The following is a 24,857-nucleotide window of genomic DNA, read 5'->3' on the forward strand; positions in this document are numbered from 1 at the left end:
CGAGATCACCGCGTCTCCTCCTCCCCTCTCCCGCGTCCCACCCTGCACCCTCGGCCACTGCCTCGCCCTCCACAGCGCCGCCTACGGCGGCTACCTGTCGGCCATGGATGCACCGGCGCTGCTAGGCCACCGCCGACGCCGCATAGAGCAGCGTGACTACGAGAAATGAAAGGAGGAGGACGTCAGGTGGCAGCCCGTCAGACTCATGCCCGGGGACTACATCCTGCTCCGCCACGCCAGCGGACGCTTCCTCCGCGCCAACGGGAAGTACCTCTCCTGGAACAACGGCGCCAGCATCGACGACTTGGACACCGTCAGCACGATGACTCACTGGGTCGTGGAGCGCATCCCGGCCAGGGAGGGCATGCCTGAGGTGAGCCCGCTTCTTGATTCTTCCCGAATTTGCGTGAATTTGATTGTGATGGGTTCGTTCTGTTCTCTTGGTGCTTGACCAGATAGCGTGTCCCAGGCCAGCACCGGATCACCAGGAGGAGGAGCTTGCTGCAGACCAAGATGGGTATGTTGTTTCCTTTCTTATTCTTGCTCAGTTTAATCCACTGACAGTTTCGGGGTAGGTGCAAAGGGTGAAGGAATTTGGTCTGATCTTATATACCACTCCTGTAGTCCTGTGTTACCTGAATTTGGGATAGGTATGTGACAGATTGCCTGGGTGGATTTTTTCCTTGTTAATGCGTAAGGGATTTTGCCTGCGTATGCCTGTTCTATAATCAACCGCATTTGATGGTGCGCATACTGAACATACCTGTTTCCAATTCCATACATCATATGCCTATTAACTGAATATAAGATCCCGTTTATGTAGTTTCTGAACTGGTGAGAAACAAAGTTAAGCGGTTTACTACTGGTCGATGCATCTTCGGTTTTGTTTGAATGGAGTGCTATTCAGCTTGTGTAATGAAATTGTTAATTAATCCCAAAAACAGTTTACTGAAACTTCTGCTACTCTGGTTCAGTTAAGACTTGGGAGTTTGTCGGAACTGTTGTGTTTGATATAAGTAGAAGTAGTTGAATGCTATACAATGGTCTAAAGCTAATTAGTTGATTTGAAAATTATTGGTTTTGAACTGTCATGATTTGGTTGAATCCAATTCTTCAATTTAATCTAGTAGGTGTGTACAAAACGTGGTCTGAAGCTTGTTGGTAGAAAACGTGGTCTGAAGCTTGTTGGTAGAAAATCATTACATAAGGCACATATTCACACTAAACCTTGACACAAAAATTATTGGTTTCATACTACTGTCCTTGATACAGATAGTATTAATAATCTTTGACATTTTGTTCTACTTCCTCCTGCTAGGGTTCCGGTGGTGGGGGTGGACCTCTCTGTTGTGCACGGCTGAGATGAACGTCCTCGGCGGTGGTGGCGGCGCGTGTGAGATCCTCCTCCATGACAAGGCCGCCGCCGGATCAGCTCCTCTCTGCCGATGGATCCTCTCCTCTCCGACAAGGCCGCCACCGGATCCCCTCCTCTCCGATAGCAACGCCTTCGGATCCACTCGTTCTCGACAATGATGGCACCAAGGAGCACCAGGAGCTTCGGATCCGGTAACTTATTATCCCCCTCTCTCCCTCCCGCAGTACCTACTATGTATCATGCTTATTGTTTACTGCATTGAGGCATGTGGGCACCAGAATTTGTAATCAGATTTGTTACCGCTTATGAATATGGCGATGTTCATGACTGATGGATGTGGCTGGGGGTTGAGGTATACAGTGCTATAGAATGCCATCTAGGATATCTGTTAAGCCACTTGGTCAGTTAGTTTCTTTTAGTACATATACCATGAATCCAAGTTTGATGCTAGCCTAGACGTCTCTGGTACCCATGCGTATTGCCATGTCTCTCTATATTTATAAGTTGAATCCAGCACTAACATGTGAACAACACTTGCACTGCCTTATGTATTTACACATAAGGACTTAAACTACATGTCTGCTATTGCAGGGCAGATTAGATGTATATCATTAGTTTCTTTGTTGATTTACTGATATGTTACCATCCAATCCGCTGACAACATGTTTGTGTTATTGTGGTGCTGGTTTGACTCACTGCCATCTTACAATTTGTTCTTTCTATATACAGCTCGCCAGAAGAAGGCTGGGAAGATCTTCCCCCGCCCTACCTCTGGACCTCTTTGCCCCATCGTGCAATGCCAGACCCGCAAGTACAACATGAAGGCCAGGGCTGGCAGGGGCTTTACCCTTGAGGAGCTTAAGGTGATTATCATTCCTTTGCTCTATTTCCTTGTCTCTGAAGAGCCTATCCATGATGCAACATCATCTGATCCCATAATTGGTTTGTAACTGAAAATGTAAGAAAATATAAATACCATGGTTGTACTTTGCATTATGTCCACTTCTGTTCTCTCAGTCTATTCACTTCTGTTCCCCCATTATGTTCACTTATGTTCTCTTTGTACGGTTCAACTATGTATCATGCTTATTGCTTACTGCATTGAGGCATGTGGGCACCAGAATTTGGGCATGCATGTATAACTTTTAGTCTCTTGAATGAATAATAATTCTTTAGGTGTAATGTGTCTGGTGTTACTACCTACATTGTTGAACTAGTTGTAGCAGGATAATGAATAATATTTCTTCATTAACTATGCCAACCTGCATCTTGTTGTACTAGTAATAGTAGGATAATGCATCTTGTTGTACTAATGATGCGGCTATGCCTTTCACATTCATTCATTCATTCTCTGATTGTTCTAGGAGTCGGTCATCATTCATTCATTCCCTTGTACTTCTTTGTTTGTCTGATCCTCACAAGTTAATGCTTCGCTCGTCCGGGTGTGTGATAATGCCATGTGTCGTGTGCAATCAGATTACATTTCTGTTTGTTATGGTAATATAAAAAATATTTGTGCTGTCAAAATTTTCATAGTGCGTGCCTTTCATTTCTTTAGTTTGATTGTTTCCCTTGTATTCAATATGCTTCTAGTGGCTGATCCTTCCATTTTTGTTGTGGCATCTTTATTTTCACAAGTGTTGTGTGTTCTGGAAGATGGAAGAGGAAGAAAACATATTTTTGCTGAACTAAATTTTCTGTATTCTGTTTTGTTGTACGTATCATTTGATAGTTTTGTATAGGAACAAGTGATACTATTTTGTAGGGCTTTACGGACTATGATGTAAACATATTTAGTGCTGAAATATGAAATTATATGCAAAATTTGTCAAAAAGGTGGATCATATGTATGAATATGTGAATGGGCTGAAAAGAGGACTGGACCAACTCCAGGATTGAATTAATATTTGAATGTATAAAAAGGCCGAATATAAACCAGAAATGGGCTGAACAAAATTGTACATATATTCTTGAAAGGCCAAACGTGCATAAAAATTGATGGGATGACCAGTTGGGCTTGGCCCATGTAGCAAACACAAATTAACAGAAATAAATATACCAAATGGGCCGAATTTTTGGGCGAGGCCCATGTAGAAAACTGAACTAGACCGGGCTGAATCTTGTGCCACATCAGCTTGCCACGCTGGATGCCTACTTGGTCATGGGAGGTTGCTAGTGACCTAAACGCCATAGTAGACGTATTTTGGTCATAAACGTCTACGACCATTCCAGAAGAAAGGTCGCTATAGTCAGCTTACGACCGCCAGCTTTTGACCTTCTGTTTTTGGTCACAAAAAGGTCGCAAATGAAAAACAATGACCTTTCAGTGACCAATAGTCAAGGTCACAAGTTGACATATTTCTTGTAGTGTGAAAACCTTAGAAAAAGGGTTCCTACCACAGTCTTGGTTGATAGAATTGACGAACTGAATAATGATTTTGCCCTTCGAAACAATGAGCTAGGATACTCTCTTGAGTATAGGCTCACGAGATTTTGCCAAAAGAATGCTTTTAGTGATGAATTAGTTGTGCATTATGAAGGGCCAAAGGAGGAATCTGTTCCACCTAAGATTTATCTTGGGGACTTTTGTCCCTCTAAATTTAGCCCTTTTGACTACCTTTGCTTGCCTCAAAGAAAACTTGCTGCCGAACATAGAGAATATGAGATGAGCTTTCAAGTTCTATCTTATTATTATGGCACTACTTAGATCTCTCTTCGCTTTCATGCCTTGCTAGGGGCGTTAAACGATAGCGCTAGTTGGGAGGCAACCCAATTTTCTTTGTGTTTTTTGTTTTTGTTCCTGTTTATTAATAAATCTTGCATCTACCTTCTATTTAGATGTCTTTTTATCTTTTAATTAGTGTTTTTGCCAAGTAGAACCTATAGGATAACCTATGATGATAGTTGATTTGATTCTGCCGAAAAACAGAAAATTTGCATGCATGAATTTAGTTTTGTTAAATCACATAAACATGATTTTGCGTTGATTCTTTTTTCTGCTGATCAATAGGAAAATTGTCCAGGACTTCCTATTTTAGTAGGATTTTTAAAGTTCCAGAAGTTTGCGTTAGTTACAGATTTCTACAGATTGTTCTGTTTTTGACAGATTCTATTTTTCGTGTGTTGTTTGCTTATTTTGATGCATCTATGGCTAGTAAAATAGTTTATAAACCATAGAGAAGTTGGAATACAGTAGGTTTAACACCAAAATAAATAAAGAATGAGTTCATTACAGTACCTTATGTGGTGGTTTTGTTTTCTTTCACTAACGGAGCTTATAAGATTTCCTGTTGAGTTTTGTGTTGTGAAGTTTTCAAGTTCTGGGTAAAGCTTTTATGGACTTAGGAATAAGGAGTGGCAAGAGCCTAAGCTTGGGGATGCCCATGGAACCCCAAGATATTCAAGGATAGCCAATATCCTAAGCTTGGGGATGCCCCGGGAAGGCATCCCCTCTTTCGTCTTCGTTCATTGGTAACTTTACTTGGAGCTATATTTTTATTCGCCACATGATATGTGTTTTGCTTGGAGCATCGTGTATTATATTAGTCTTTTCTTTTTAGTTTACCACAATCATCCCTGTTGTACACACCTTTTGGGATAAGCCTACTTGATTAGAATTTGCTAGAATACTCTATGTGCTTCACTTATATCTTTTGAGCTTGATAGTTTTTGCTCTAGTGGTTCACTTATATTGTTGTAGAAATTGCTAGTCTCTCATGCTTCACTTATATTATTTTGAGAGTCTTTTAGAACAGCATGGTATTTGTTATGGTTATAAAATTGGTCCTAGAATGGAAGGCATCCAAGTTGGGTATAATAAAAACTATCATAGGAAGTGAACTGGATGCTATGATCAATTTGATACTTAATAATTGTTTTGAGATATGGATGTAGTGATATTAAAGTCATGCTACTTGGGTGATTATGAATTTAAAGAATGCTTGTGTTGAAGTTAGCAAGTCCCGTAGCATGCACGTATGGTTAAAGTTGTGTAACAAATTTGAAACATGAAGTGTACCTGGCTTGTGCATCCTTATGAGTGGCGGTCGGGGACGAGCGATGGTCTTTTCCTACCAATCTATCCCCCTAGGAGCATGCGCGTATTGCTTGATTTTTGATGACTTCTAAATTTTTGCAATAAGTATATGAGTTCTTTTGACTAATGTTGAGTCCATGGATTATACGCACTTTTACCTTTCCGCCATTGCTAGGCTCTTCGGTACCGTGCATTGCCCTTTCTCACCTTGAGAGTTGGTGCAAACTTCGCCGGTGCATCCAAACCCCGTGATACGATATGCTCTATCACACATAAACCTCCTTATATCTTCCTCAAAACAGCCACCATACCTACCTATTATGGCATTTCCATAGCCATTCCGAGATATATTGCCATGCAACTTTCCACCGTTCGGTTCATCATCATCATGACATACTTTACTTTTGTTATATTGCCATCGCATGATCATGTAGTTGACATCGTATTTGTGGCAAAGCCACCATGCATAATTTTTCATACATGTCACTCTTAATTCATTGCACCATCCCGGTACACTGCCGGAGGCATTCATATATAGTCATATCTTGTTCTAGTTTCGAGTTGTAATTCATATGTTGTAATCAATGAAAGTGTGATGATCATCATTATTAGAGCATGGCCCAAAAAACAAAAAAAAGAAAAGGCGAAAAAAAAGAAAGGCCAAAGAAAAAAAAGAAAAAAAAAGAAAAAAGAAGAAGAAAATAAATAAAAAGGGCAATGTTACTATCTCTTTTTCCACACTTGTGCTTCAAAGTAGCACCTTGTTCTTCATGTAGCGAGTCTCATATATTGTGCTCCAAAGTAGCACCATGTTTTTCATATAGTGAGTCTCATAAGTTGTCTTTTTCATACTAGTGGAAATTTTTCATTATAGAACTTGGCTTGTATATTCCTACAATGGGCTTCCTCAAATGCCCTAGGTCTTCGTGAGCAAGCAAGTTGGATGCACACCCACTAGTTTTCTTTTGTTGAGCATTCATTTATAGCTCTAGTGCATCCGTTGCATGGCAATCCCTACTCCTCATGTTGACATCAATTGATGGGCATCTCCATAGCCCGTTGATTATCCTTGTCAATGTGAGACTTTCTCCTTTTTTGTCTTCTCCACACAATCCCCATCATCATATTCTATTCCACCCATAGTGCTATATCCATGGCTCACGCTCATGTATTGCGTGAAGGTTGAAAAAGTTTGAGATTATTTAAGTATGAAACTATTGCTTGGCTTGTCATCAGGGGTATAGAAGTTGGGAACATCTTTGTGTGAAGAAAATCAAGCATAGCCTAACTATATGATTTTGTAGGGATGAACTTTCTTTTGCCATGTTATTTTGAGAAGACATGATTACTTTGATTAGTATGCTTGAAGTGTTACTATTTCTTTTATCAGTATGAATCTTTTATTTTGAATCATTTGGATCTAAACATTCATGCCACAATAAAGAAAATTACATTGAGAATTATGCTAGGTAGCATTCCACATAAAAAATTCTGTTTTTATCATTTACCTACTCGAGGACGAGCAGGAATTAAGCTTGGGGATGCTTGATACGTCTTCAACATATCTAAATTTTTTGATTGTTCCATGCTATTATATTACCCCTTTTGGATGTTTATGGGCTTTATTTTACACATTTATATCATTTTTGGGACTAACCTACTAACCGGAGGCCCAACCCGTATTGCTGTTTTTTTTGCCTATTTCAGTATTTCGAAGAAAAGGAATATCAAACAGAGTCCAAACGGAATGAAACCTTCGGGAGCGTGATTTTTGGAACGAACGTGATTCAGAGGACTTGGAGTGCAATTCAAGAAGCAGCCGAGGCGGCCACAAGAGGGTAGGGCGCCCCCCTACAGGGGGCACCCCCTGTCTCGTGGGCCCCTCGGGCGGCCACCGACGTACTTCTTCCTCCTATATAAGCCTACTATCGGAGTAATGGGCCACGGGTAGCCTCACCCAAGTCCCAAGATTTATCAAGACTTTGGGCCAGCTTCGCCTTGCTATGCCCCAAGCTGAAGCTCCGCCCTCTGGAGGCCGGCTAGCTCAACGGCCAACCACCAGAGGGCGCCCAACCACCAGTAGACGGCACCATGAGCGGCCGGCTTCATCCAGCCGGCCTCTAGGGAAGACGGCATCGAGCAGGCGGCCACCTCGCACCCTCAGAGTTTGAGCCCCCATCAAGAGGGCAAGATGGGGCGTGGCTACAGTGAAGCACTCACCCCCAAATCCTGGGTTTAGCGTGGCCACAGTGTCCCATAGGGGCAGAGATCTCCGCACGGCGTGGCAATGTTGCCACATTCCCTCCACGTCACTCTGGGTAGGCGGAGCCCTATTCCCCATGACGGCCTGACGGTACGGACCACAAGCTGCGGGCCCTATTGGGTAGTGACATCCCAGAAGACGGCGCACGCCAAACCAATCGGACTAGGAGAGGGCGGCCTCCAGTAGGCGGCCGTCCCCTCCCTCAAAGCAAGTATGCCACCAACCTGATGAGACCAGGTGTGGCTATAGTGATCTCCCACTAGGCGGCGGAACTGTAGCCACACTGAGCTGACCAAGCCAGCGTCATTAGTAGCACAGCTACAGTGAGTAGCCACCAACCAGACCCGCCAGCGGTGGGAGCGGCCTGTCAGCTCCGTACCAAACCAGTCGGCGGGGCCCACCAGGCGGCGGGCCCCAGTAGTCGGCGGAGAAGCCGGAGGCAGGAGACACTGACAACCGGGCCCAGCGGCCGGCCAGATTACCATTGTACCCCTGGAGGCTAGGCCTATATAAACCCCCAGGGCACCCATGCAAAGGGTTCCCACCCCATTAGACCTATCCACATTCCTAAAGCAGGAGAGAGCTAGCCTTGCCTTCTCCTACCTCTAGCATACAACTCAAGGAGCAACTTTGTATCACTTGTGCCTTTAGTGATCATGCGGAGACCCCGCAGAGCAGGACTAGGGGTGTTATCTCCTAGGAGAGCCCCTAACCTGGGTAAAGTACGCCGACATGCGTGTCTACGCCTCATCCTGCTTCCGGGCACCGGGGACGTTCTACTCGCTCCCACCATTATAAGCCATCCTTTGGCATATGTCGCACCCAACCCCCGACATTTGGCGCCCACCATGGGGCGAGGTGCACCGTCTCCCGGAGATCTGCTATGGACGGGAACCCTGTTCCTTCCCGGCGAGCGAAGCCAGCCCAGCACGCCTGATGGCGTCAGCCTCAACACCCTGCATGGCGCGGAGATCGCCTGCGCAGCGAGCTGCCTCGCCAACCTTGTTTGTCGGAGTAATGGGCCACGGGTAGGCTAACTCGAGCCCCTGAACCTTTAAAGACATCGGGGCGGGCTGCGCCCCTCAAGACCCCACGATAAAGAGCCGCCTTCTGAGAGTCGGCGGCAAGGCCGCCGACTGCCCCTCACGGCCGAGTCCCAGGGACGATTTCGAGATAAGCCGACTCCTAACTGGCGGCTTCCAGAGAAGCCGGCTATGGGGAGTCGGCCCGCGACTCCGACCACCTCCTGCCTTCGCAACGATGGACGGGACGGGGTACGGTCACCCCGTGGCCCATCCCTGCCCCGTTTGCGAAGGGCAGACATGGCCACAGTGCGCCATATCGATGGAGATCTCCATCTGGTGCGGCACTGTTGCCATGCCTGCCCTGACATCAGCCCCCGTGGGCGGCGCCCTGTGCCCACGACGGCCTGCCTATACGGCCCAGAGACGGCGGGTCCCGCCCGTCAGCGGGGGTACAGAAGACGGCAAGAGCGCCACAAGACGGACCCGTTGGGAGTCGGCCCCCGGGAGTCGGCCAGCCCCTCCCACAGGCCCTGCACGCCATTAACCAAACAAGATAGGGAATGGCAACAATGATCGTCCGTCAGACGGCGGCACTGTTGCCACGACCTCATGACCAAGCCAGCGTCATTAGAAGCATGGCTACAGTAATCCGCAGCCGGCATGACCCGCCCGCGGCGGACAGGGCCTGTCGGCTCTGTACCGGGCCTATCCGCGGGGCCCACCAGTCGGCGGGCCCCAGCAGTCAGCGGAGAAGACGGCTCCTGAGAGACAGACGGCTGGGACCCGCACCCAGCTGGATTACCATTGTATCCCTGAGGGGCGGGCCTATATAAGCCCCCAGGGCACCCATGCAAGGGGGATGGCTTCTTTAGCACTAGAACAGATCATATAGGAAGGAGGGAGCTAGCCTTGCCTTCTCCTACCTCCAGGAAACAGCTCAAGGAGCAACCTTGTACTCACTTTGCCATAGTGATCATGCGGAGACCCCATAGAGCAGCAGTAGGGGTGTTATCTCCACGGAGAGCCCTGAAGCTGGGTAAGATCCGCCGGCGTGCATGTCTTCGCCTCGTCCCGTTTGCAGGCACCGGCGACGTTCTACTCGCCCCCACCATGATAAGCCATCCCTTGGCATATGTCGCACCCAACCCCCGACATTTGGCGCCCACCGTGGGGCGAGGTGCACCGTCGTCCGGAGACCTGCTCTGGATGGGAACCCTTTTTCTCCCTGGCGAGCGCAGCCAGCCCGGCATGCCAGACGGAGTCTATGCTGACGCGCTGCACGGCGCTGAGATCGCCTGCGCAGCCAGCTGCCTCACCGAACTTGTCGGCGAGGTTCGCCTCTCCGACGAGCCTGCATCCGACGCAGGCACGGGTGGCCCCGAGAGCCTCCTCGCGGGCCTCCTTGACCAACTCCACGTCGCCGGCGAGCCTGCCGTGGACCTGGAGTCCATAGGCTCCACCGACCCAATGCTGGTCGACTCCGACACCACGTTGCTCGACACGTTCCCCACCAATGTGGTGGTCTACGATGAGCCGCTCCATCGCGCGGAGAGCGGCGGAAGCACCGTCACAGAGGTTCTCATCCTCGGTCATGGCGAGCATTCCGGTGAAGGAGCTCATCACTACTAGGAAAAGGGCTATAGATGATATGGACACTAATGGCGCACCAGACATGTGGTGCGCCACTGCTATATAGCAATGGCGCACCAGATATGGGTGCGCCATTAGTGGCCATATTACTAATGGCGCACTTAGTGTGTGGTGCGCCATTAGTAGTTTTGTCCTGGCCCCACACCCCTCCCTAGACATACCAATGGCGCACCAGGGGGAAAGTGCGCCATTACTAGTTTTAACTAGTAATGGCGCACCAGTAAGAGATGCGCCATTGCTATCTATACGTATGGCGCACCCCCTACCGGTGCGCCATTGCTATCACCCCTTATCCCCTCCCTCTAGTCACGTTCTCTCCCCTCCCCTTCCTCTTGACACAGCCACCCGCCTCTCCTCCGGCTCTGACCCAACACCGCCGCCGATCTCCTCTTCTGCATCACCTCTCCGGCGGCCTCCTCTCCCCATCCACGCCGCGCCGGCGACCTCCCTATCCTCTCCTCTGTCTGCCTGGTCGGGCCGAGACCCTAGCCCGATGCCATGGCGACCATGGCAGCAGGAGGAGCCCGGTCATGGCGGCCTCCTCTCCCTGCAGCGCTGCCGCACCTCACCTTCTCTTCTCTTCTCTCCTCTTCTCTCCCAGTAGAGGAGAGGAGGGGAGGGAAGGGAAGGCCTTCTCCGGCGAGCTTCCAGGGAGGTGAGGAGCGCCCAGATCCAGATCCACGGCGCATCGTCCCGTCATCGACCTGAGCCGCGACCATCCATCCAGGGCCGACAGAAGCAGGGCAGGCTGCTGCTGCTGGAGGCGCACATCGCTTGCCTCCGCGTCTCCACCCCCGTCGACCAGCTCCCCCGCATCGATGCGCAGATCGCCGCGCGCGCCCCGCCGCCCGTGCCCCCCGCTGCCGCGCCCGCCGGCGGCGAGGAGCTCGACCTCTTCATGGTGAGCTGCTACCACCACCAGGCCTCCTCGCCTCACGCTCATGCCGCGTACGGACGCCCCGCGCCGGCTGGGCCGGGCTACCCCGCGCGTGCTCTATGTTATGTGTAGTAGATTGACGCGGCGTGCGTGCATGTGTGGTTCGAAAATTTGGGGATTGGATGGGATTTGGCGATGAAATTGCCCCGCTCGTGTTGGGACTGGGATCGGGATTTCAAACAGGCTAAGCCAGGTTACCTTTTTCTTCCAACGCACACAACATGTTTGATTGGTTGCGCACGAGCTCACATGGGATTATTAGCACTCGCTAACCTCCGCCGATGGATTTGGTTAAAGTTAGCTTCTTCAACTATGAGTATTATGCTAGTTCATCCCTTGATTGCTACCCATCCCACCTCCAAATAATTTACTGCGTGCTCTAGGCTCTAGCTGTGAGCAACTTTGTTTCCTCAACCACAAGCGCCTCACCTCTGCGATAGAGACAAAAGCAAACCCCAAAAAACAACTACAAGTGTCCCTTTGCTAGGCAAGCAGGGGCTCCTTCCTTTGCCTGGAAATGGCAATTCTCCTTGTGTAAAGGTTATTATCGACCACTTGCCTTTTTCTCTATATACGTGTTCTAAAGGTTCTGTTTTCCTTGTTGCAGACACACTATGTGCTGCTCCTCTGTTCCTTCAAGGAACAGCTCCAGCAGCATGTGCGCGTCCACGCCATGGAGGCGGTGATGGCCTGCTGGGAGCTCGAGCAAACTCTGCAGAGTCTTACAGGTACCATACATCATCTTAACTTCATCAGTTCAGCAGCAAGATAAGTGCTTCTTAAATTCTCTAGGAAGAGGGTTTTACAATCTCTACACTACATGCTTATTAAGAGGTTGATAGTCACAGTAAGTATCATGCTACATGAGGGGCGCCGTTTCATAGGATCTCAACCATAGGGGAATTCTTTTTTAAAAGAAGGGATCCATTGCTTCTGCTCTCTGCATCCAGCGAGTACAAACATAACACAAATACTACCTCTGTACCAGAATATAAGAACTACAAAAACGTCTTATATTTTGTTTTTCAACTCAACTAGAAAGAGCTCGATGACTGGCCATTTTCCTGTATTATTGTGCTTCGTGACAGAAAATATAGGTCATAATTCACACCCTTGTAGGTCCTATGAGATACTAGGTCCACCTTTATAGTAGTACCGGTTCCTTCTTATATATTATTATTAGTTACAAGAGTTGCAGACTTTGAGCTGTTGGACCTGGCTTCAAAGCTGTACCTTTTGAGATTTCAGTTCGGTGTATGTGGCAGTTATTCATGAACCTTGTGTTGCACCAACCATGCAACTGAACTGATAGTACCTTGCGTTCATAATCTTAGCTAAGCTGTCCTGATAAAGTCTCTCTTAATATGTCTACTGCAATTAGCTTCCACACGGAACAGTCACGGACTATATAATCGGGAACCATCACACAAGGGTTACCCTTTCAGATACTTTATAATCGGGAACCATCTCTTGATTGTCTGCATATAGTACTATTTTTAGTTCCTTTTGCTACGTCACATTTTCCACCATTCTGCCTATAGGCATCACGAGGCACACACCTATGAGAAAACCATGCCAATATCCAGTCACACTGGAAACTGGTGTCGCTGTGAAAACCAAAGGGAGTGATTTTTCTTTTTTTTTTGTTGACAATAGAACTCTGCATAATCTGTTTGTATGTGTAATCATCAATCAGTTTACGATGAGAGGCATATGCTTGAACTGAAGGAAATATGCCCTAGAGGCAATAATAAAGTTATTATTTATTTCCTTATTTCATGATAAATGTTTATTATTCATGCTAGAATTGTATTAACCGGAAACATAATACATGTGTGAATACATAGACAAACAAAGTGTCACTAGTATGCCTCTACTTGACTAGCTCGTTAATCAAAGATGGTTATGTTTCCTGACCATGAACAATGAGTTGTTATTTGAGTAACGAGGTCACATCATTAGTTGAATGATCTGATTGACATGACCCATTCCATTAGCTTAGCACCTAATCGTTTAGTATGTTGCTATTGCTTTCTTCATGAATTATACATGTTCCTATGACTATGAGATTATGCAACTCCCGTTTACCGGAGGAACACTTTGGGTGCTACCAAACGTCACAACGTAACTGGGTGATTATAAAGGAGCATTACAGGTGTCTCCACAGGTAGATGTTGGGTTGGCGTATTTCGAGATTAGGATTTGTCACTCCGATTGTCGGAGAGGTATCTCTGGGCCCTCTCGGTAATACACATCACATAAGCCTTGCAAGCATTACAACTAATATGTTAGTTGTGAGATGATGTATTACGGAACGAGTAAAGAGACTTGCCGGTAACGAGATTGAACTAGGTATTGGATACCGACGATCGAATCTCGGGCAAGTAACATACCGATGACAAAGGGAACAACGTATGTCGTTATGCGGTCTGACCGATAAAGATCTTCGTAGAATATGTAGGAGTCAATATGGGCATCCAGGTCCCGCTATTGGTTATTGACCGGAGACGTGTCTCGGTCATGTCTACATTGTTCTCGAACCCGTAGGGTCCGCACGCTTAAGGTTTCGATGACAGTTATATTATGAGTTTATGAGTTTTGATGTACCGAAGGAGTTCGGAGTCCCGGATGAGATCGGGGACATGACGAGGAGTCTCGAAATGGTCGAGACGTAAAGATCGATATATTGGACGACTATATTCGGAGTTCGGAAAGGTTCCGAGTGATTCGGGTATTTTTGGGAGTACCGGGGAGTTACGGGAATACGGGGAAGAGTATTGGGCCTTGATGGGCTTTAGTGGGAAGAGGAGAAAAAGGCTGCGCCCCCCTCCCCTCTAGTCCGAATTGGACTAGGGAAAAGGGGGCCAGCCACCTCTCCTTCTCCTCCTATTCCTTCTCCCTTCCTCCCCTCTTGGTGGACTCCTACTAGGACTTGGAGTCCTAGTAGGACTCCCCACCCTGGCCGCACCTCTGCCTTGGCCGGCCTCCTCCTCCTCCATCCTTTATATACTGAGGCAAGGGGCACCCCATGAACACACAAGTTGATCCACGTGATCTATTCCTTAGCCGTGTGCGGTGCCCCCTGCCACCATATACCTCGATAATACTGTAGCGGAGTTTAGGCGAAGCCCTGCTGCTGTAGTTCATCAAGATCGTCACCACGCCGTCGTGCTGACGGAACTCTTCCCCGACACTTTGCTGGATCGGAGTCCGGGGATCGTCATCGGGCTGAACGTGTGCTCGAACTCGGAGGTGCCGTAGTTTCGGTGCTTGATCGGTTGGATCGTGAAGACGTACGACTACTTCCTCTACGTCGTGTCATCGCTTCCGCAGTCGGTCTGCGTTGGGTACGTAGACAATACTCTCCCCTCGTTGCTATGCATCACATGATCTTGCGTGTGCGTAGGAAAATTTTGAAATTACTACGAAACCCAACAGTGGTATCAGAGCCAGGTTATTGATGTTGATGTTATATGCACGAGTAGAACACAAGTGAGTTGTGGACGATACAAGTCATACTGCCTACCAGCATGTCATACTTTGGTTCGGCGGTATTGTTGGACGAGACGACCCGGACCAACCTTACGCGTACGCTTACGCGAGACCGGTTCCCTCGACGTGCTTTGCACATAGATGGCTTGCGGGCGACTGTCTCTCCAACTTTAGTTGAACCGAGTATGGCTACGCCCGGTCCTTGCGAAGGTTAAAACGGAGTCTATTTGACAAACTATTGTTGTGGTTTTGATGCGTAGGTGAGATTGGTTCTTACTTAAGCCCGCAGCAGCCACGTAAAACATGCAACAACAAAGTAGAGGACGTCTAACTTGTTTTTGCAGGGCATGTTGTGATGTGATATGGTCAAGGCATGATGCTGAATTTTATTGTATGAGATGATCATGTTTTGTAACCAAGTTATCGGCAACTGGCAGGAGCCATATGGTTGTCGCTTTATTGTATGCAATGCAATCGCGATGTAATGCTTTACTTTATTACTAAACGGTAGTGATAGTCGTGGAAGCATAAGATTGGAGAGACGACAACGATGCTACGATGGAGATCAAGGTGTCGCGCCGGTAACGATGGTGATCATGACGGTGCTTCGGAGATGGAGATCACAAGCACAAGATGATGATGGCCATATCATATCACTTATATTGATTGCATGTGATGTTTATCCTTTTATGCATCTTATCTTGCTTTGATTGACGGTAGCATTATAAGATGATCTCTCACTAAATTATCAAGAAGTGTTCTCCCTGAGTATGCACCGTTGCCAAAGTTCGTCGTGCCTAGACACCACGTGATGATCGGGTGTGATAAGCTCTACGTCCATCTACAACGGGTACAAGCCAGTTTTGCACACGCAGAATACTCAGGTTAAACTTGACGAGCCTAGCATATGCAGATATGGCCTCGGAACACGGAGACCGAAAGGTCGAGCGTGAATCATATAGTAGATATGATCAACATAATGATGTTCACCGATGAAACTACTCCATCTCACGTGATGATCGGACATGGTTTAGTTGATTTGGATCACGTGATCACTTAGAGGATTAGAGGGATGTCTATCTAAGTGGGAGTTCTTAAGTAATATGATTAAATTGAACTTAAATTTATCATGAACTTAGTCCTGGTAGTATTTTGCAAATCATGTTGTAGATCAATAGCTCGCGTTGTTGCTTCCCTGTGTTTATTTTGATATGTTCCTAGAGAAAATTGTGTTGAAAAATGTTAGTAGCAATGTTGCAGATTTGATCCGTGATCTGAGGTTAAATCCTCATTGCTGCACAGAAGAATTATGTCCTTAATGCACCGCTAGGTGACGGACCTATTGCAGGAGCAAATGCAGACGTTATGAACGTTTGGCTAGCTCAATATGATGACTACTTGATAGTTTAAGTGCACCATGCTTAACGGCTTAGAATCGGGACTTCAAAGATGTTTTGAACATCATGGACCATATGAGATGTTCCAGTAATTGAAGTTAATATTTCAAGCAAATACCCGAGTTGAGAGATATGAAGTTTCCAACAAGTTCTATAGCTAAAAGATGGAGGAGAATCGCTCAACTAGTGAGCATGTGCTCAGATTGTCTGGGTACTTCAATTGCTTGAATCAAGTGGGAGTTAATCTTCCAGATAAGATAGTGATTGACAGAATTCTCTAGTCACCATCACTAAGTTACTGAACTTCATGATGAACTATAGTATGCAAGGGATGACGAAAACGATTCCCGAGCTCTTCGTGATATTGAAATCGACGAAGGTAGAAATCAAGAAAGAGCATCAAGTGTTGATGATTGACAAGACCACTAGTTTCAAGAAAAGGGCAAAGGGAAGAAGGGGAACTTCAAGAAGAACAGCAAGCAAGTTGCTGCTCAAGTGAAGAAGCCCAAGTCTGGTCCTAAGCCTGAGACTAAGTGCTTCTACTGCAAAGGGACTGGTCACTGGAAGCGGATCTACCCCAAGTGATTGGCGGAAAAGAAGGATGGCAAAGTGAACATAAGTATATTTGATATACATGTTATTGATGTGTACTTTACTAGTGTTTATCGCAAACCCTCAGTATTTGATACTAGTTCAGTTGCTAAGATTAGTAACTCGAAACGGGAGTTGCAGAATAAACAGAGACTAGTTAAGGGTGAAGTGACGATGTGTGTTGGAAGTGGTTCCAAGATTGATATGATCATCGTCACACACTCCCTATACTTTCGGGATTAGTGTTGAACCTAAATAAGTGTTATTTGGTGTTTGCGTTGAGCATGAATATGATTTGATCATGTTTATTGTAATACGATTATTCATTTAAGTAAGAGAATAAATTGTTGTTCTGTTTACATGAATAGAACCTTATATGGTTACACACCCAATGAAAATAGTTTGTTGGATCTCGATCGTAGTGATACACATAATCATAATATTGAAACCAAAAGATGCAAAGTTAATAATGATAAGTGCAACTTGTTTGTAGCACTGCCGTTTAGGTCATATTGGTGTAAAGCGCATGAAGAAACTCCATACTGATGGAATTTTGGAATCACTTGATTATGAATCACTTGATGCTTGCGAACTGTGCCTTTTGGGCAAGATGACTAAAAATCTGTTCTCCGGAACAATGGAACGAGCTACTGACTTATTGGAAATAATACATACCGATGTATGCGATCCAATGAGTGCTGATGCTCGTGGCAAGCATCATTGTTTTCTGACCTTCACAAGATGATTTGAGCAGATATGGGTATATCTACTTGATGAAACATAAGTCTGAATTAGTTGAAAGGTTCAAAGAATTTCAGAGTGAAGTGGAAAAATCATCGTAACAAGAAAAATAAAGTTTCTGCGATCTAATCGCGGAGACAAATATTTGAGTTACGAGTTTGGTCTTCAATTAAAACAATGTGGAATAGTTTCACAGCTCACGCCACCTGGAACACCACATCGTTATGGTGTGTTCGAACGTCGTAACCGCACTTTATTTGATATGGTGCGATCTATGATATCTCTTTACCACTATCGTTTTGGGGTTATGCATTAGAGACAGCTGCATTCACGTTTTAAAATAGGGCACCATCTAAATCCGTTGAGACGACACTGTATGAACTATGGTTTAGCAGTAAACCTAACCTGTTGTTTCTTAAAGTTTGGGGCTGCGATGCTTATGTGAAAAAGTTTCATCCTGATAAGCTCGAACCCAAATCGGAGAAGTGCGTCTTCATACCCAAAGGAAATTGTTGGGTACACCTTCTATCACAGATCCGAAGGCAAGACATTCGTTGCTAAAATGGATCCTTTCCAGAGAAGGAGTTTCTCTCGAAAGAAGTGAGTGGGAGGAGAGTAAAACTTGATGAGGTAATTATACCTTCTCCCTTATTGGAAAGTAGTTCATCACAGAAATCAGTTCCAATGATTCCTACACCAATAAGTGAGGAAGTTAATGATGATGATCATCAAACTTCAGATCAAGTTACTACCAAACCTCGTAGGTCTTCCAGAGTAAGATCCGCACCAGAGTGGTACGGTAATCATGTTCTGGAAGTCATGTTACTAGACCATGATGAACCTACGAACTATGAGGAAGCAATGATGAGCCCAGATTCCGCGAAATGGTTTGAGGCCATGAAATCTGAGATATGATCCATGTATGAGAACAAAGTTTGGACTTTGGTTGACTTGCCCGATGATCAGCAAGCAATTGAGAATAAATGGATCTTCAAGAGGAAGACGGACGCTGATAGTAGTGTTACTATCTACAAAGCTAGAATTGTCGCAAAAAGGTTTTCGACAAGTTCAAGGTGTTGACTACGATGAGATTTTCTCACTCGTATCTATGCTTTAGTCTGTCCGAATCATGTTAGCAATTGCTGCATTTTATGAAATCTGGCAAATGGATAAACAAAACTGCATTCCTTAATGGATTTATTAAAGAAGAGTTGTATATGATGCAACCAGAAGGTTTTGTCAGTCCTAAAGGTACTAACAAAATGTGCAAGCTCCAGCGATCCATCTATGGACTGGTGCAAGCCTCTCGGAGTTGGAATATACGCTTTGATGAGTTGATCAAAGCATATGGTTTTATACAGACTTTTTGAGAAGCCTGTATTTACAATAAAGTGAGTGGGAGCACTACAGCCTTTCTGATTAGTATATGTGAGTGACATATTGTTGATCAGAAATGATGTAGAATTTTTCTGCAAAGCATAAAGGAGTGTTTTAAAGGAGTTCTTTAAAAGGAAAAGACCTCAGTAAAAGCTACTTACATATTAAGCATCAAGATCTATTGAGATAGATCAAGACGCTTGATAAGATTTTCAATGAGTACATACCTTGGCAAGATTTTGAAATAGTTCAAAATGGAACAGTCAAAGAAAGAGTTCTTGCCTGTGTTGCAAAGGTATGAAATTGAGTAAGACTCAAATCCCGACCACAGCAGAAAATAGAAAAAAATGAAAAGTCATTCCCTGTGCCTCAGTCATAGGTTCTATAAAGTATGCTATGCTATGTACCAGACCTATTGTATACCTTACTCTGAATTTGGCAAGAGAGTACAATAGTGATCTAGGAGTAGATCACTGGACATTGGTCAAGAATATCCTTAGTAAGGACTAAGGAGATGTTTATCGATTATGGAGGTGATAAAAGAGTTTGTTGTAAAAGTTACACTAAGTCTCAACCTGGATACATATTGAAAGTGGGAGCAATTAGCTAGAGTAGCTCCGTGCAGAGCATTGTTGACATAAATATTTGCAAAATACTTACGGATCTGAATGTGACAGACCCGTTGACTAAGATTCTCTCACAAGCAAAACATGATCGCACCTTAGTACTCCTTGGGTGTTAATCACATAGCGATGTGAACTAGATGACTGAATCTAGTAAAACCCTTTGGGTGTTGATCACATAGGTGTTAATCACATGGTGATGTGAACTATTGCTGTTAAATCACATGGCGATGTGAACTAGATTATTGACTCTAGTGCAAGTGGGAGACTGAAGGAAATATGCCCTAGAGGCAATAATAAAGTTATTATTTATTTCCTTATTTCATGATAAATGTTTATTATTCATGCTAGAATTGTATTAACCGGAAACATAATACATGTGTGAATACATAGACAAACAAAGTGTCACTAGTATGCCTCTACTTGACTAGCTCGTTAATCAAAGATGGTTATGTTTCCTGACCATGAACAATGAGTTGTTATTTGAGTAACGAGGTCACATCATTAGTTGAATGATCTGATTGACATGACCCATTCCATTAGCTTAGCACCTGATCGTTTAGTATGTTGCTATTGCTTTCTTCATGACTTATACATGTTCCTATGACTATGATATTATGCAACTCCCGTTTACCGGAGGAACACTTTGGGTGCTACCAAACGTCACAACGTAACTGGGTGATTATAAAGGAGCATTACAGGTGTCTCCAAAGGTAGATGTTGGGTTGGCGTATTTCGAGATTAGGATTTGTCACTCCGATTGTCGGAGAGGTATCTCTGGGCCCTCTCGGTAATACACATCACATAAGCCTTGCAAGCATTACAACTAATATGTTAGTTGTGAGATGATGTATTACGGAACGAGTAAAGAGACTTGCCGGTAACGAGATTGAACTAGGTATTGGATACCGACGATCGAATCTCGGGCAAGTAACATACCGATGACAAAGGGAACAACGTATGTCGTTATGCGGTCTGACCGATAAAGATCTTCGTAGAATATGTAGGAGTCAATATGGGCATCCAGGTCCCGCTATTGGTTATTGACCGGAGACGTGTCTCGGTCATGTCTACATTGTTCTCGAACCCGTAGGGTCCGCACGCTTAAGGTTTCGATCACAGTTATATTATGAGTTTATGAGTTTTGATGTACCGAAGGAGTTCGGAGTCCCGGATGAGATCGGGGACATGACGAGGAGTCTCGAAATGGTCGAGACGTAAAGATCGATATATTGGACGACTATATTCGGAGTTCGGAAAGGTTCCGAGTGATTCGGGTATTTTCGGGAGTACCGGGGAGTTACGGGAATACGGGGAAGAGTATTGGGCCTTGATGGGCTTTAGTGGGAAGAGGAGAAAAAGGCTGCGCCCCCCTCCCCTCTAGTCCGAATTGGTCTAGGGAAAAGGGGGCCGGCCACCTCTCCTTCTCCTCCTATTCCTTCTCCCTTCCTCCCCTCTTGGTGGACTCCTACTAGGACTTGGAGTCCTAGTAGGACTCCCCACCCTGGCCGCACCTCTGCCTTGGCCGGCCTCCTCCTCCTCCATCCTTTATATACTGAGGCAAGGGGCACCCCATGAACACACAAGTTGATCCACGTGATCTATTCCTTAGCCGTGTGCGGTGCCCCCTGCCACCATATACCTCGATAATACTGTAGCGGAGTTTAGGCGAAGCCCTGCTGCTGTAGTTCATCAAGATCGTCACCACGCCGTCGTGCTGACGGAACTCTTCCCCGACACTTCGCTGGATCGGAGTCCGGGGATCGTCATCGGGCTGAACGTGTGCTCGAACTCGGAGGTGCCGTAGTTTCGGTGCTTGATCGGTTGGATCGTGAAGACGTACGACTACTTCCTCTACGTCGTGTCATCGCTTCCGCAGTCGGTCTGCGTTGGGTACGTAGACAATACTCTCCCCTCGTTGCTATGCATCACATGATCTTGCGTGTGCGTAGGAAAATTTTGAAATTACTACGAAACCCAACATGAACATGGAAGTTTGCCTTCAGATAATAATGAGAATTGTGTCAGAAAAAAAATAGAGCAAGATTAAGTCTGGATAGGCTTAGTTATATATTGTACTGAAAAAAAACTAGAGCAAGAATAAGTACCTGCCAAGGCAAGACGCAATATAAATGTGACCAGGATAAGTTGGAGATTGGCCAGTTCTGAGTTCTGCTAATATCGATTCTTCCTATAGGGGCATCTCCTGGTGAAGGCACCGGGGCAACTATGTCCAATGACGAAGACAATCCGGTCGACAGTGAGAGCAACATGTTTGACGGGAATGATGTGTCAGATGGCATGGGCTTCGGAATGCTAACCGAGGGTGAGAGATCCTTGGTCGAGCGCGTGAGGCAAGAGCTGAAGCATGAGCTTAAACAGGTAAAACTCGCTGCCTTCCATTCTGTCAGCTGCCACTATGTTGGTGTCCAAACTGAACTGTAAACAAAATTATTTTCCTGACTTTGCAGGGGTATAGATAAAAGCTTGTGGACATCAGGGAGTAGATACTGCGGAAGCGAAGAGCCGGAAAGCTCCCAGGGGACACGGCATCTACCCTGAAAGCTTGGTGGCAAGCCCACGCCAAATGGCCGTACCCAACTGTATGTGACAGACATCCCGCATATACCGTCATCGCCAGCAACTTTGTCACCATTTTACATGCAATTCTTGTTGTGATACTGATGAGCATCGCTGGTGGGTATTGCTAGGAGGAGGACAAGGCGCGGCTGGTGCAGGAGACGGGGCTGCAGCTGAAGCAGATCAACAACTAGTTCATCAACCAGCGCAAGCGGAACTGGCACAGCAACCCTACCTCGTCCTCGTCAGACAAGAGCAAGAGAAAAAGGTACGGCGATCGGCCCAAAAACAATCCTTTCATCACATGCTTGAAATCGCTCAGGTTTTCATTCCCTCTCTTTCATTCTCAAAAAAAAGGAACAATGCAGGTGAGGGCAACACCGAACAGTCCTGGTAGGGTGGGTGCGGTCGGTCGGAGAGCGAAGAACGAAGAACGAATGCCCCATATATGTACATAGCGCTTCCATCTTGTCGATGATTAGTGTTGAACCTCATATGTCCTCTGCAATTCATTTCCATTATAATCTTACTCATATAATATTCACACCATGTAATTCTGGAAAAGACAGTATTGAAATGTTATAAAAAATGATAATATTGACATGTTATAAATAGTTTGTTTGTATTTCTGTTTATTTTGTTACATTTTGCAGGGATAAAGTGAAGAAAAAGAAGAAACGATTACTAGAAGATTAGTTTTAGGATTTTCTTTTATTTCCTTGCAATTTTCCTTTTATTGGATACTTGTAAAGACATTGTAATATTCTTACTATAATAAAAAATATGATTCTATTTCATTTTTTGTTTTTAAATTATTTTCCTTATAGGTTGTTTTCTGTAAAATTGGATTTTTTGTTTTCCAAATACATTACTAGTGGCGCATTTAAGCCCTTATTAGTGGCGCACCTTCCTTTATTACTAGTGGCGCACCTATAAGGTTATTAGTGGCGCACCTAGAGGGAACATCAGTGGAGCACCGAATGGTATACTAATGACGCACTGCTAGGTGCGCCATTAGTATACCAGATACTAATGGCGCACCAGTGGTGCGCCATTAGTAAAAATTACTAATGGCGTGCTAGTAATGGCGCACCACTAATGCGCCATTAATGTCCATATTAGGTGCGCCATTAGTAGGGGTTTTTCTAGTAGTGCATGACTCACTCGACGCGGCTCTACAAGACCTGACCGCGCCTATTCCGGAAGACGCTGACGCCGAGACGCTGGAGGCGCGCCGCCTTCAGCTCGTCGAAGGCGCGAAGAAGCTGGCAAGCATGAGACACTTGTCAAAAGCCTACCAGCGTGAGATGGATCACGCTGTGGGCGGCTCGCCGGCCCCAACTGGGCCTAGCCGCCTAGGCGCGGACCGGCAGCGCGGCGTGGCCATTGCCAACCTGTTCGGGGCCAATCACCCTGTGTACACCACGCCTGTGGAGAACATCCGCGCCGCCCAGGCGGCGGCGGACGAGCTAGACAACTTCGAGGGTGAAGAGCGCCGCCTGATGACAGAGTGAGTCCAGCAGCTCCTCGACGCGGCTGCCGTGCAGAATGAAGCCGGCTGCCACACAGAGGCACCGCAATGACAAAACGACGACCTTCCTCCCTGCCGAGATCAAGGCGCGATGTCTCGGACACCAACTGTCAGTGTCCGCGGAAGGAAAGACAAGGATCCGGCTGTCAGCCACAGTCGGACTCGCATCACCATCGAGCACGACCAAGACGACCGCCCAAGAGTAGTGGAACGGCGGGACGACTATCTGCCTACTCCTCCTCGCAAAGAAAGGCGAGTCTCCCCGCCACCCGTTGAGCATCCGACTCTCGGCGACCGCCTTGGCCGCCGAGAGGGAGTCGGAGAAAATGACGCCCGCCACTGGATCGACCGACTCCACCGTTCCCTGGCGCTGGAAGAAGAAGACGAGTTGGGCCCGCCCTGTTTTGGACCTCGCATCCGAGACGAGCCCTTTCCCAAAGGGTTCACTCTCCCCCGAGACACGCCCAAGTACACCGGCTCCATGAAGCCGGAAGACTGGCTGGTTGACTACTCCACGGCCGTCAACATAGCGAACGGCAACAAGCGTGTTGCCGTAAAGTATGTTCCACTCATGCTCCAGGGCACGACCCGGACATGGTTGAACAGCCTGAAGCCCCGCAGCTTCAACAGCTGGGTCGACTTCACCGAAGCCTTCGTCCGCAACTACACGAGCACGTACAATCGACCTCCCAAGCCTCGCCAACTTTCCTTGTGCGTGCAAGGCCCCGACGAGTCAACTCGTGACTACCTCACGTGCTGGGCCGAGCTTTGGAACTCCTGTGAGGGCGTGCACGAGGTGCAGGCTATCGAGTAGTTCATTGCCGGGTGCAGAGAAGGTACCCTCCTCAAGCACAAGCTCCTCTGCGATGAGCCGGAGACCCTCGACGAGCTGCTGACCATAGCAGACAAGTACGCCATAGACGACTCCTCCATGAAGGCGGAGATTCAAGTTAGTGCGACCGGCAAAGTATCCCCTCAGGCTCCCGGAACTCCGGCTGGGGACGCTAGTCGGCGACAACAACAGAACGATCACAAGCACAAAGCCCCACAGCCGGCTTCCAGCAGCCGGCAAGTTGTGACAGTCGAAGACCAGCAGCCGGAGGAGCAGCCTCCGGCCAAGCGACAGAAAGGCGGCAAGTCCAACTGGTTGCCGGCCTTCTCTTACGAGCAGACTCTAGATGGCCCCTACAAGTTCCATAGTGGCGCGAAGCCGTCGAACCACACCACCCGGAAATGCCA

General features: G+C 46.6%; 1 pseudogene; it reads left to right on the top strand.

Moving 5' to 3' along the window:
- Window positions 1-205: 205 nt before the first annotated feature.
- LOC123077346 (homeobox protein knotted-1-like 11) lies at window positions 206-22,616 on the top strand (annotated as a pseudogene).
- Window positions 22,617-24,857: the final 2,241 nt, after the last annotated feature.

The sequence above is a fragment of the Triticum aestivum genome, chromosome 1B, assembly GCF_018294505.1.
Source record: "Triticum aestivum cultivar Chinese Spring chromosome 1B, IWGSC CS RefSeq v2.1, whole genome shotgun sequence".
Classification (NCBI taxonomy): Eukaryota; Viridiplantae; Streptophyta; class Magnoliopsida; order Poales; family Poaceae; genus Triticum; species Triticum aestivum.